A 12,894-nucleotide genomic window follows, 5' to 3' on the forward strand; every position below is an offset into this window, starting at 1 on the left:
GCAGATCTGCTCCTGAACAGAGGGGCCAGGAGTGCCAATGAGCATTAGTGTCCAGCTACGGGCATCGCCATTTCCACCAAATCAGCTCTGTAACACCAGCTGCAGTCCTGGTGGCTCCCTGGCTTACCATGCTCCTGCACATTTCCTTTCTAGACACTCTGTGAGCTATCCAATACCCTAGCAGTAAACTCCTTTTCTGCTTAAATGTGTAAGAATCGGGCACCTAAATGTGTAGTTGGGCCAGGAGCAGCAGCCCACACCTGTAATCCCAACATTTTTGGAGGCCAAGGTAAGAAGCTCACATGAAGTCAGGAGTTTGAGACCAGTCTGGGTAACGTAGCAAGACCCCATCTGTACAAAAAATAAAAAATTTCACCCAGGCATGGGGGTACACAGCTGTAGTACCCATGGCGGTACACATCCAACCTGGTTGACAGAGCAAGACCCTGTCACCAAAAAACAAAACAAAACAAAAACACACATATATAATTGGCTTCAGTTGTTATAAATTTAGAACTCTGGCCGATATAGGTGGATATTCTCTCATTTTCCGGATGCGGAAATTGAGACTTTATAAAGGTTAAGTGACCTACAAATACGACACAGCGAAGGCGTGGCAGGGTTGGGTTTGAATCCAGGCCTGTTTGTCTGTCTTGTCCGTGCTCTTTCCTTAGCATTCTGCAATATCCAGAACTAAAATGTTTTCCTCTATGAAGAAAAATTGCCCAAGTCAACAATGCTGTCAAATTAACGCAGAAAAACGTCATGCACATTTAATTATTTTTTCCAACAACAGTTCCCAAATTCTGCTTATCAAAGTCAACCACCAGAGTGGAAAGCATTGGAATTCAATACTTCCATCCTCTTCAAAACAAAATTTGTTTCCTTTCTCTGCCAGAGCAAGCTAAAAAAAAAATGTGTTCTTGAGAACTGCTAAGAAAATGTTGAAGGACAGTATCTTTTTTCCTCCTGCTATGAAGTGGAAACAATCCTTCAAATTACTAATTGACTAAAGGAGCACAGCTCTAGGAAGAATCAAGTTCCTGTCTTATTATTAAACAATTGAGGGAGGTGCCCAAATTCCAAATGAACAAGGCCAGCCATTTCACAAGAACACCGAGTTGGCTAGATAGCTGTTTTGATGAGAACACCACCCTGCCTCATCCTTGGAGATCTTTGGACTGCTTGGTCTTACACACAGTAGGCACCCAATAAATACTTACTGAATTAATGCATTTTCACCGTTCTTGTATTAAGAGTTCCAAGCCATCTAATCTGGAGTTCAGATCAAAAGTAGATGGAGGGCCAGGTGTGGTGGCTCACGCCTGTAATCCCAACACAGGAGGCTGAGGCAGGCAGATCACTTGAGGTCTGGAGTTCAAGACCAGCCTAGCCAACATGGTGAAACCCTGTCTCTACTAAAAATACAAAAATTAGCCGAGTGTGGTGGCAGGAGCCTTTAATTCCAGGGCAACATGGTGAAACCCTGTCTCTACTAAAAATACAAAAATTAGCCCAGTGTGGTGGCAGGTGCCTTTAAGCCCGGCTGCTCGGGAGGCTGAGGCAAGAGAATCACTTGAACCCAGGAAGTGGAAGTTGCCATGAGCCGAGATGCTGCCACACTCCAAAAAAAAAAAAAAAAAAAAAAAAAAAAGTAGATGGAGGATCTGCAAAGTAGAAATTACTTTAATCTTTTTAGAAGGCATAATTCATTTTTCTCAATGCCCCAAATTCCATTCCCTTATGTTGTTACTGCTGAAGACGAGCTAGAGGCAAATTAAGCATGACCAACAGGACCAGACCTTAACTCTGTTGGACCAGGTTTAAAAAAAAAAAAAATCTGGCCCAGAAGAGAAGGTGTGTCAGTCACCGATGCCTGCTCTGAAGGAATATACACTAATAGAATTAGGCATGCTATTTTCTTATCCCTGAACTAAAAAGAAGAGCAAGACCTAGAATTCTCAGTGTCTAGGATTCCACTCTGCTTACCCCAGGGAAACCGTTTATATTACATACATATTTTCATCTCTCCTAGGATCAATATTCAGTGACTCGCGGGGCGCGGTGGCTACAGCCTGTAATCCCAGCACTTTGGGAGGCCGAGGCGGGTGGATCACGAGGTCAAGAGATCGAGACCATCCTGGTCAACATGGTGAAACCCCGTCTCTACTAAAGATACAAAAAAATTAGCTGGGCATGGTGGCACGTGCCTGTAATCCCAGCTACTCAGGAGGCTGAGGCAGGAGAATTGCTTGAACCCAGGAGGCGGAGGTTGCGGTGAGCCGAGATGATCGCGCCATTGCACTCCAGCCTGGGTAACAAGAGCGAAACTCCGTCTCAAAAAAAAAAAAAAAAAAAAAGAGCTAAGGTTCCATACCAAGCCGAATCTTCACAAGACCTCTCCTGGTCTGTGTACAAATGAGTGGCCGACTCTGGAGCCCAGGCTGTTGCTTCCCAGTCCAGTGGTGAATCCTCCATAGTCTGGTGAGTGTAGGGTCTGACTCTGGAGGCTGCTGCTTCCCATCTGGTGGTGAGTGTCTGACTCTGGAGCCCAGGCTGTTGCTTCCCATCTGGTGGTGAGTGTCTGACTCTGGAGCCCAGGCTGTTGCTTCCCATCTGGTGGTGAGTGTAGTGTCCAACTCTGGAGCCCAGGCTGTTGCTTCCCAGTCTGGTGGTGAATCCTCCATAGTCTGGTGAGTGTAGGGTCGAACTCTGGAGGCTGCTGCTTCCCATCTGGTGGTGAGTGTCTGATTCTGGAGCCCAGGCTGTTGCTTCCCATCTGGTAGTGAGTATCTGACTCTGGAGCCCAGGTTGTTAATTCCCATCTGGTGGTCAGTGTCCGACTCTGGAGCCCAGGCTGTTGCCTCCCATCTGGTGGTGAGTGCAGTGTCTGACTCTGGAGCCCACGCTGTTGCTTCCCAGTCTGGTGGTGAATCCTCTGTAGTCCAGTAAGTATAAATATATATATATACATATCTTTTCCCTTCTCCCCTTCCCATTGCAATTTGTTTATTATATCAATTTGCTTATTGTATCATTTGCTTATTATATCTGCATTGCCATTTACATGGGATAAAGGTCGTTTACCCTTAAAGGTATTGTGTATTTTCTTCTCCCCTCACACATTTCCCCCACAGAACACCCATTTATAAAAGACAGTTGTATCAAATTATATATATTTCTGACAAAATGGGACCTGTTCACATGGCTGAATTTTATTTTCTCTGATAGGTAATCTAATGAAGGCTGTGGACCAAAATATTGGGAAAAGCAGTTTGGATTTTTAAAAATCTCTTTTACCTCCTTTTTTGTCTCAAGTGAGTTTAGGAGATTAAATTTTTTAATGTTTACATTTTAACTAGAACTGGTTGAAGAGTATAAGAAACCAAAATTTCTGGCTGGGTGTGGTGGCTCATGCCTATAATCCCAGCACTTTGGGAGGCTGCACTGGGTGGATCACAAGGTCAGGAGTTTGAGAACAGCCTGACCAACGTGGTGAAACCGTTTCTACTAAAAATACAAAAATTAGCCAGGTGTGGTGGCGTGTAATCCCAGCTATTCAGGAGGCTAAGGCAGGAGAATCGCTTGAACCCAGGAGGCAGAGGTTGCAGTGAGTCAAGATTGCGCCACTGCACTCCAGTCTGGGCGACAAGAGAGAGACTCTATCTCTAAATAAATAAATAAATAAATAAGAAACCAAAATTTCCAAGCACCCTTGAATTAGTAACAATCTCTCTTTTGTTTGTCAGTCTGGTTTGCTTGACTAGTCAATATAGTTAGGGAAGCATTTTAGAAAAAGTTATTTGGGGCTGGGTGTGGTGGTTCACGCCTGTGATCTCAGCACTTTGGGAGGCCAAGGCAGGTGGAGGATCACAAGGTTAGGAGATCGAGACCATCCTGGCTAACATGGTGAAATCTCGTCTCTACTAAAAATACAAAAAATTAGCCGGATGTGGTGGCTCATGCCTGTAGTCCCAGCTACTCGGAAGGTTGAGGTAGGAGAATCATTTGAACCTGAGAGGCGGAGGTTGCAGTGAGCCAAGACAGCGCCATTGCACTCCAACCTGGGCAACAAGAGTGAAACTCTGTCTCAAAAAGAAAAGAAAAAGTTATTGGCAGTTTTTTGTTTTTTGGTTTTTTTTTTAGCTATTTCTGGCCCCTGCATGGCAGATTAATTTTTTTTATGCCAGACGGAGTTACCTAACATGTTTGACCTATAAAGCCTAACTTTTACAAACATTTATTGATTTTGTTTGTTTCAGAATAGCAATCCTTCAATTCACTGTTTCATCACTGTAAGCAATCACTAGCCAGAAAACCTAAATTTACATTTTTTAAAGGTTTGACTCTTAGGTGTCTAGGTTATTTATTTCCACAGAGTTATTGTAATTTGTAGTCATTAATTTGAAACCCTTTTAAGACTTCTTTTTTTATCTTGTCTAGAATGTCAAAATCTAATACCAGCAGAAAAGTCAGCAGCATCAAAGCAGGCAGAAAAAAATAGAGAGAGAACTCAGAAGGCTCTACATGTTAGCTCTATAGTTGCTGGTAGTTTAAAAACTAAGCTTAGAGAGTTTAAATAATCTCCACTGAGCTCTAAATTTTTCCTGATTTAATTTTCCATCAGTTTAAAAACATGTGCTCAAAAGTGAGCCATGTTTTGAATATATAATAAGCTGAGTACCAAAGGGTTTTATATGCTTTTGAATTTTGAAGATCCTGTTCCATTTCTTATTAATCTCTCTAGAGCAAAGAAAATCTTATAAATCCTGTCAGAAAATACCAGGTGTTTAGACTGATGTTTTGATGGTGGTGACCACCACAGTAACTTATCATCGCATCTTGTGTCCACCATTTAGAATATTTACTTTTTGCTCTTGAAGGATAGGAGTTAGGGGCTTTGGAGGGTGGGATGGGAATTTAAAAGCCAAATCAGGCCGGGCGCGGTGGCTCAAGCCTGTAATCCCAGCACTTTGGGAGGCCGAGGCGGGTGGATCACGAGGTCAAGAGATCAAGACCATCCTGGTCAACATGGTGAAACCCCGTCTCTACTAAAAATACTAAAAATTAGCTGGGCATGGTGGCGTGTGCCTGTAATCTCAGCTACTCAGGAGGCTGAGGCAGGAGAATTGCCTGAACCCAGGAGGCGGAGGTTGCGGTGAGCCGAGATCGCGCCATTGCACTCCAGCCTGGGCAACAAGAGCGAAACTCCGTCTCAAAAAAAAAAAAAAAAAATAAAAAAAAAAATAAAAGCCAAATCATTTACAGATACATATAACAAAACCAGATGAAACGAAAATAAAAGTTCTCACAAAAACTTTAAGCCAGGCATGCGAACCAAACAAAATATTGAACCAAAATTGAAATGGAAGAACAAAATATGAATTCACAAGAAAAGACACATCTCTCAGACAAAATGTAATTCTGGTGAGACCACAGTATACCCCAAAGGACATGGCTTGCCAAGAAAGTCTTCTGTAGTCCTAAGACGGATGCAAGGTCCTTTACTTAAGGCAGCCTTATAACCAAACAGATCCTGAAGAAAAGTCAAAAGAACTCACCAAAGGGAGGGAATTTGAGAATTCAAGAGAAAATTCACCAGGGCAGAAAAGGCAACTCAGACGAGCAAAGAGCACCAATAGCTCAGTCAGAACTGCACTCAATTCCAGAATCTGCAGATCCATCTGAGGTGAGCTTACTTTGCTCTTGCTTCTGTCATCATTTATGTCAACCTAAATAACAGAAAGAGGCTCTCTAAAAGAAGACAAGGGCCACCTAGAAGCAGCTTCTCAGCTCCTTCTGAAGACTCCACGTGGTTCCACCTGCCTGCCTCCACTTCTGCCTCTGCCATGTCCACCAGGGTGACCCAGAAGTCCAACAGGGTGTCCCCCTTGGCCCCAGGGCCCTCAGCAGCTGCTCCTACATGAATGGGCTGGTGCCTGCGTCAGCTCCTGCAGCTCCTCCGAAAGGGACAGCAGCAGCAGCTTCTGGGGTGGCTGGGCATCAGTATGGGTCTGGATGGAGGCTATGCCAGGGCCAATGGTATGGGGGTCATCACAGCCACCATGGTGAGCCTGCTGAGCCCCTTAAGCTGGAGGTGGACCCCAATATCCAGGCCCCAGGAGAAGGAGCAGATCAAGACCCTCAACAAGTTTGCCTCCTTCATCAACAACACGGGGTTCCTAGATCTACAGAACAAGATGCCGGAGACCAAGTGGAGCTTCCTGCAGCAGCAGAGGAGGGTGGGAGCAACATGGACAACATGTTCCAGAGCTATATCAACAACCTTGGGTGACAGTTGGAGACTTTGGGCCAGGAAAAGCTGAGGCTGAAGGCAGAGTTTGGCAACAAGCAGAGGCTGCTAGAGGACTTTATGAAGTAGGAGGGTGAGAATGGTAAGTCAACAGAGATGGAGAATAAATCTGTCCTCATCAAGGACGTGCATAAAGCTTAAGTGAACAAGGTGAGCTGGAGTCTTGCCTGGGAGAACTGACTGATGAGATCAGCCACTTCACACAGCTGTATGCCCAGACTCAGACACATCTGTGGTCCTGTCTACAGCCAACAGCTGCACGGTGGACATGGACAGCAACATGGCAAAGTCCCCAAGTGGGAGACGATGGCCAGGGCAGCTGGGCGAGGCTGAGAGAGGGCACCAGATCTAAGCATGAAGTATTGCAGACACTGGCTGGGAAACACAGGGATGCCCTGTGGTGCATGAAGACACAGATCTCCAAGACGAACCCAAACATCAGCCGGCTCCAGCTGGGACTAAGGACCTCAAAGGCCAGGGGGCTTCCCTGGGGGTCACCATTGCAGAACTGAGTCACAGGGCCATAAAGGAACCAATGCCACACTGGTGGAGTTGAAGGCCATGCTGCAGCGGGTCAAGCAGGGCATGGCACAGCAGGTGCGCAAGTGCCAGGAGCTGATGAACGCCAGCCTGGCCCTGGACACTGAAGTATCACCTACAGGAAGCTGCCAGAGTACAAGGACAGCAGGCTGGAGTCTAGGATGCAGAACATGAATATCCATAGGAAGACCACCAGTAGCTGTTTGGGTGGCTGAGCTCTGCCTACCAGGCCTCACGAGCTCTGGCCTCAACCACAGCCTGGGCTCCAGAGCTCTGGCAGGAGCTCTGACTCCTTCAGCCACACCAGCTCCTCCAAGGCTGTGGCTGTGAAAAAGATCCAAATCAGTGATAACAAGCTGGTGTCCAGCCCTCTACTGTCCTCCCCCAATGAACGGCCGTGGCAGCCCAACCTCCCACTCCTGTGGCTGCCCCAGAGCCTACTGGGGAGGCCACTGTGTAAGGAAGCAAGGGAAACAGGAGACCCACCTGAAGCCCAGCCCTGGCCTACCCTGGGGTACCGCCTCTTGCCCATACCCCCAACTAAAAAACAATTCAATTTTTTTTTCCAAAATAAAGCAACAGCTAGCTCTGAAAAAAGAAGTAGGGGAAAGAAAAAGAGGAGGAGGAGAAAAAGAAGAAAGAAAGAAAGAAAGAAAGAAAGAAAGAAAGAAAGAAAGAAAGAAAGAACGAACGAACGAACGAACAAGAGAGAAAGCAGACAGGGAAGGAAGGGAGGAAGGAAACAAACGAACAAACGAGGTCAGCTGCAGCAAGTGGCTCTTACCTATAATCCCAACACTTCAGGAGGCCAAGGCAGTAGGATCACTTGAGGCCAACAGCTGGGCAACCAGTCTGAGCAACATAAATTTTCTACAAATTTTTTTTTTTTTGAGACGGAGTTTCGCTCTTGTTGCCCAGGCTGGAGTGCAATGGTGCGATCTCGGCTCACCGCAACCTCCGCCTCCTGGGTTCAGGCAATTCTCCTGCCTCAGCCTCCCGAGTAGCTGGGATTACAGGCACACACCGCCATGCCCAGCTAATTTTTTGTATTTTTAGTGGAGACGGGGTTTCACCATGTTGACCAGGATGGTCTCCATCTCTTGGCCTCGTGATCCACCCACCTTGGCCTCCCAAAGGGCTGGGATTACAGGCTTGAGCCACCGTGCCCGGACAAATTTTTCTTTTTTAAATCAGTTGAGTGTGGTGGCACAGCCTGCAGTCTTAGCTATTTGGAAGGCCAAATGGGAGGATTGGTGGAGTCCAGCAGTTCAAGGCTGCAGTGAGCTATGATTGTGCCATTGCACTACAGTCTGGGTGACAGAGCAAGATTCTGTTTCAAAATAAATAAATTATGTAATATCATATGTTTTTGGGAATGGGCACTGCTATGGGAATATGCACACCATAGTAAACGTGCATATTCAGGGAGGTAAAGGAAGACAAAGACTTTTAAAGGATAAATGAGGGGGATTAGATAATTGTTTTGAATCAATTATCCTTGGCTACAAGGATCGATAACACTAGTGGCACCAGTCCCAGGTTGGACAGGCAGTTGTTAGCAGATGTCCTCACAAAAAAAGTACTTTTTTGTCTAAGTTCGTAACGGCCTTTGTGCAAGATTGTGGTTTGTGCAGATTCTTTTCTAATAGATCTCGTTACCAGACATTTTTGCATGCGAACCTTCGTCAGCTCCATTTGTAACACAAGTGACTCAATTTTGATTCTTGTAACTTTTACAATATCTTGGGGGACTGAAATTTCTCCCCAAGCCCCACTCCCAAGGATTGACAGACACTGTATCTAGTCCCCTCCTACCACCCTGCAGGCCTGAATCACCTTTGGCCTCCATAGACACCCTCTGTGCTGTGTTCACCTGATTTGCTCCCTGAAGCTCTGGTACTAAAACCGGCCCCACAGTGATGTGGGGCTGTTGATGTCTTTGAAGGCAGCAAGTGTACACGGAAAAAGTTATTTGCAAATTTTTTATTTTTAAAATTAATATTTGGCTTATTAAAATTAAATTTAAGATACCCAGGTTTTTCATCTTTTTGTACCTTAAGTATAAATCTTCATATCCTAGTTATTAATCAGGCAAAACTCAACAATCACTTTTAAAGAATACCTTCCATAATCAAATGCCCTTAAATATTATAAAACTGACATTGAAGATTTAGTATATATATTTTCTGATTAATCAGAGCTTTCATTTGGCTCTTGAGTCACTGTAATGTCATCACGCCAATTCATCAGATCCTTCAAACCTTATGGAATATGCTGTTAATTTCTGCACTTGATTGTATGACTTGTGTTAACTGAAATCTTTTTTCCTTCCTTGGCAGGCACATAACTTGCAAGTTTTTGAATAGCCTCCTTTGGATTCCATATAGTTCTTCTGATTTTGTTTGGCTCCACAAGTACTACCCTCTGAACTAATGACCCTCCATGATATGCTAGTAGCACCCCACTCAAATGCCTTGTCCCCAGTTTCGGGCCCTCCCTTGGCCAGTCCTCACATCCTTACACGGACCAAGTTCCAGGGCTGAGGCCCAGTCTCTGTGCTGTTGCTCTTTCCTCCTTTCCTGAATGCTTTCACCTTCTTCTTTACTCATACCTCAAAACTCACATCAAATCCCATCTTCCTTGACCACCACAGCCCATGGTAATTTCGCCCTGCATTACATACACATCACCCACTTCTGGTACTAGTCATTTAATATTACCATGTGCATCATATTATTGCTAGTTATTTTTCCTACATTTTTTGGTCTTCCTTCTCACATAAGATTATAAGCTCTCAGTAGGAAAGAGCTGTGTTTTACTATGTTTATACTCCTGATTATATCCTAGCATGGTGCCTTTCTTTCTCATGGCAACAGTTCAGTAAGACCTAGTTAAGTGATTGACTGGCTGACATTTATTAGAATGTCATTTCCCAGAGGGTATGTCCACACTCTGCTCCTGCCCAATATGCTATGAGTAGTCAATGAGAATTGAGCAATATTAATCAAAACTAACCACGTGAGGTATATGACACATACCATCAGGAGGCAGTGTGCTTGATGCAGGTTTACTGACTTCAGCCAGCACTATTTTCAGAGAAGCCATGTAAGGTACAGATCCTCCATCCTGAAATTACGTTGCCTATAGTTGTTCAAACACTTCCAGCAGGCTGGGCTCAGTGGCTCATGCCTGTAATCCTAGCACTTTGGGAGGCCGAGGCGGGCAGATTATGAGGTCAGCAGATCAAGACCATCCTGGCTAACAGAACGAAACCCCATCTCTACTAAAAATACAAAAAATTAGCCAGGCATGTTGGCATGCGCCTGTAGTCCCAGCTGCTCAGGAGGTGGAGGCAGAAGAATCGCTTCAACCCAGGAGGTGGAAGTTGTAGTGAGCCAAGATGGCGCCACTGCACTCCAGACTGGGTGACAGAGTGAGACTTCAGCTCAGGGAAAAAAAAAAAAAAAAAAAACTTCCAGCTGAAAAGTTTAGGAAAATGCTGAATAATATGTTTTAGATGCCTTACTTACGGACAATAAATAGGTGCAAAGACACAGGGGATGGAATGGAAGAAAGTCACAAAAATCCTTTTACTAGCTTTAGTTGTGTCAAGACTTCACAGGAAAACAGAACTTATTTTATCAGAACTAAGTTTGAAGTTTTTTATATAAGTGGAAGAGTAATAGGGAGTCTACTGTTTTGCTCCCACTACCCAGAGGAAGGAAATAAAAAATGTCCACACAACAAATGAACCAAATGTTCACAACAAATAACCACACAACAAATAACCAAACCTCAGCCCCAAGGTGTCTCTAATGTACTGCAGGAACCAAGGCAGTCTCCCAATTCAACTATTATTGGCCTGTCTCTTTTAATCGAAAACAATTGCCCTTTCCCCACCCAGCCATGAGTATGACTCATCAGCTGCCTCCAGGCCAAGTGTTTTACAAAATACTCTGCATCACCATGGCAACAGCCCTGGATCTGCCCTCACTTAGGGCATGGTTAGCGTGAGTACTACCACTTTTTTTTTGGGGGGGGGGTATCTGTTATAAATTTGAAACATTAATCACAGGAAGAGGCCGTTTGGCACCCGAGAGCTGTCACATAGCAGTGCAAGAAGCAAAGAGAAAAAGGGAAGAGCCAAAATAACATAATTACTTCTTCACAGCTGGTATATGTCTCTACCAGATGACACTGAACTACCTGAGGATGACAGGAAACAGAGATCGTGGTAATTATTAAGGTCTTACTATGATGCACTCTTAGTCCTCCACTATCATTATTCCTATTTTACAGATGAAGAAACTGCGATCCCGAGGAATTAAGGTTATGCATCTGGTGAGTAACAGGGCCAGGATTCAAGCCACACAGTCTTATTCCAGGGACCCACACCCTTAACCACTATGCCTGATGACTTAGGGTTATAGGAAAGGAAGAGCTTCATAAGCTATTGTTGGGTTTTGTTCATTTGTCTGTTTTTGCTGACTACAGTTAAATTATATCAAGGCTTTAAAGACTAAAACAGGATGGATTTCAAATTCGACAGTTAATTGCTAAGGAAGCAAACACTGAATTGTGTAGCGGAGACGTGGCTACCCAGATGGACATGTTCCAGTCACAGGTGCAAGGAGAAAGTTCTCTGGTGCCCATCAACTTAAATCCTTCCTTATACCTGGCAGTTTTTCATCATCATCTTTCAGTCACAGATTCTGCCACTTTGGCCAGGCATCTCATCAGTCCTACCCCTCATCACAAAGGGGTCTACTAGGGACAGGTCAGCACAAGCCCACCACCATGACCAAAAGCACAACTCACAGAACCTATCCTGCTGGCAGAAGGGATCAAGGGCACCGAGGACAAGCCTCATCTCCCGGAGAAGTGTCCTCATTTGCAGGATGCCTCATTGGCTGCTTGAACTGGCAGGACTTGGGAAATCTATTCGCTCTGAGTCCAGAGATGTTGTTTGAGACTCAAGAGATTAAAACAGAGGCAATTTCTACATTCATCTAATGCATAGCTAAGAGTAGAGTTAGAATTAAAAAAAAGAAAGAAAAATAAACAACAACAAAAAAGAGTGGAGGTTAGGTGAACCTGATTTCAAAAGCAAATCTAGTATTAAATGTAACCACTTTTTAAAGCACTGATGTGATGTAAGAATGCTGTCATTGTTGGCTAGCAATTCTCTTAGGTCTAATTTGGGTCATTAAAGGTGACATGAAGCTCCTTTGGGCTCACAGCACTGTGCTGTAAACACTGTAGCTATGCTGTGTCACGATGCAAAGACATTGTGCCACAGTAAGCATGTGCGATGGGTTTTGTCACCACGTTAGGTCTGCCTCGGAGAGGTCAGAAAAACGTGCCTGCCAGAAATTCACCTTACTGTCAGAGTGCCTGGGCCCATGCCCCGCCTCTGCCACTTACTAGCTATGTGACTGGGCAGTGACTTTCCCTCTGTGTCCTTCAGTTTCCTTACTTGTAAAAGCAGCACGATAATATTTCCTACTTTTAGGGCTGCTATGAGAATCAGAGAAGTTAATTCATGCAAACTGCTTATAAGAGTTCCTGGCAGCCGGACGCGGTGGCTCAAGCCTGTAATCCCAGCACTTTGGGAGGCCGCGGTGGGTGGACCACAAGGTCAAGAGATCAAGACCATCCTGGTCAACATGGTGAAACCCTGTCTCTACTAAAAATATAAAACATTAGCTGGGCATGGTGGCGCATGCCTGTAATCCCAGCTACTCAGGAGGCTAAGGCAGGAGAATTGCCTGAACCCAGGAGGCGGAGGTTGCGGTGAGCCGAGATCGCGCCATTGCACTCCAGCCTGGGTAACAAGAGCGAAACTCCGTCTCAAAAAAAAAAAAAAAAAAGAGTTGCTGGCACGTCTTGCCATACACTTCAATCTTGGACTGAAGAACTTGCCATTGAGTTGAACTTACTGTATTTTTACCTGAGCACCCCTCAGCCTGCCCTCTGAAATAGGGTAGGCAGGGAATATCAGTTTGCTTGCTTACTGGTACACTGCTATATACAAAGGTAGG

At 44.9% G+C, this 12,894-nt stretch overlaps 1 long non-coding RNA gene across 4 annotated transcripts in view; it reads right to left on the reverse strand.

Moving 5' to 3' along the window:
• Positions 1 to 12,894, reverse strand: part of LOC104649915 (uncharacterized) — a 128,343-nt gene that overhangs the window by 85,072 nt on the left and 30,377 nt on the right. For 2 of the 4 annotated variants that reach the window (XR_012515017.1, XR_012515018.1), the window contains exon 3: positions 2,378 to 2,938. The exons of the other annotated variants lie outside the window; for them this stretch is intronic. This is a non-coding gene — a long non-coding RNA (uncharacterized LOC104649915). The remainder of the gene's footprint in view (positions 1 to 2,377; positions 2,939 to 12,894) is intronic. 4 annotated transcript variants of the gene reach the window in all.

This window comes from Saimiri boliviensis, chromosome 19 (genome assembly GCF_048565385.1).
Source record: "Saimiri boliviensis isolate mSaiBol1 chromosome 19, mSaiBol1.pri, whole genome shotgun sequence".
Lineage (NCBI taxonomy): Eukaryota > Metazoa > Chordata > Mammalia > Primates > Cebidae > Saimiri > Saimiri boliviensis.